Below are 1,949 nucleotides of genomic sequence, written 5' to 3'. Positions count from 1 at the left end.
GGATTTCTGTTGAAAATAACTTTCTTTATAAGATAGTATCTATTCACACTAAGAACAAATCCCGTATTTTTTAGGTTTGAATATCCGATCATATTGACTGAAAAACAGTATTATGGATATGTTTGTTAGATATACATTGCAAAAACAAACAAAAAAAGCATGTGTCACTTCCAGATTGTGGATGCATTTTAAGTTGTATTTTACATACAAAGGTTTCTTCATTAATAGTTCTTTTGTGGGAGTAACTATCACAACTTTAACAAATGAGGCTTTTTGAAGATCTTTTCCAATATAAATATCATCCAAGAGTCAGTCTTGCAATTTCTGAAAACCCTTTGAATAATTTAGTGTTATTTCAGTTCATTGACTATACAGCTAAAGACATTTCTGAAATAAACATTGTTAAAATCTGAAAATGTAAGTGGGTATATAGGCTTTTTATGCATCATTTTATCAAAAGACAGTTTTTATGAAACTAAAATATATAGAATAAAAGAATGGAAGTGAATTGCGTGAGCTAATTTTTAGCATAACTTTGTTTTCTATTAGCACAGTCCTTTGAATGTACATGATGAAGTTAAATTATGCCCTTTGTGACACTATGCTTCAGTTATTTTTGGAATCTTTGTAGTTATAAGAGTGAATTTGTAGTATAAATAAATGTCTTTGAAATGATTAGGATTAATCTTGTGTTTTGTTTCCTACTCCTAAGAAAAAGAGTTATTTTCAAGTGTTAACAGTTTTCAATTGAATCTTCAGTATCATACGAAATTTTGCACAAATATTGTAGTATTGATATCTTTTTTTCAGGGGTGGGGGAGTCTGGTAGTGGGGCCTGAACTCTGCGCCTGGGCGCTTTCCTTCAGCTCTTCAGCTCAAGGATAGCGCTCTTCTACTTGAGCCACAGCGCCACTTGCGGCTTTTTTCTTTTTTTTTTTTTTATGTGGTGCTGAGGAATCAAATCCAGGGCTTGACGCATGCAAGGCAAGCGCTCTACCACTGAGCCACCTTCCCAGCCCTTTAGGTCTTTTTAAACCAATTTTATTCACAAGTTGGAGAGGCTTTAATTCATTAATGATGGGTCAGACTGCATTTTTGGGTACATGAAAGGTAAAATATTTATCTAGGGTCAAAGGTGATTTTTATATGTCTTACTTTAATAGCATTTTAAAGTAGTACCTTTCTCTCAAAATGTTGGGTATAAAAAGCAATCAAAATAATTCTAATGGTAAACAACTTAGTTGAGCTACAATGTGGAAATGATTGGTCCATAAGACCTGCAGTCTGTTTCCATCAGGAATTGGGGAGGTCATTCTTTCAGTAAGACAGTTTTAAACAGAGATAGGGTCCCGAGGCAGTGCAGTGTTCAGTGAAGGGATAGAATATGATTTTTGCTATTTTGACCTAGAAATCAAGAATGTTATACTTTATCACTTCCTTTCACCAGGGAGGTATGTACTGATTATGAACTTTGAGTATTCATATTACAGTTCCCTATTTTCTAACAAAGATAAAGTGAAATATTATGAGTGTACACAATAATTCTGGGAAATTTTCCAAGAATTTGTAGACTAAGTGCTGGTATTTTAGTCATAAAATAGAATGAGGTTAATTGATACAGTGGGAGATGAACCTCAGGCTAACACTTACCATGTGTGCAATGTTGTACTAGTAATGTTGTACTGTGATTTTTATTGTGTCTCTTTATGATGTGCAATGTGATGTATTGATATTCATTGCATTGATCATTTTTCTGTCACTAAAGGGAAAATACCTGCAAAGAAAATTTCTGAGTAGGAAACTATTATATTGACTCATGGTTTAAGAGAACACAGTTTAAGATCAGATGGCTCCATTGTTTTTAATTATATTTTTATTATCATAACTAGTTGTACAAGGGAATTTACATTCAATAAATAATGCTTTTACGTATAATGGATCCTTATATA

This window comes from Dipodomys merriami, unplaced genomic scaffold (genome assembly GCF_024711535.1).
Source record: "Dipodomys merriami isolate MVZ:Mamm:240054 unplaced genomic scaffold, mDipMer1.0.p SCAF_385, whole genome shotgun sequence".
In the NCBI taxonomy this organism is placed as follows: Eukaryota; Metazoa; Chordata; class Mammalia; order Rodentia; family Heteromyidae; genus Dipodomys; species Dipodomys merriami.
The sequence above is the reverse complement of the archived record's forward strand: the minus strand, read 5'-3'. Positions refer to the sequence as shown.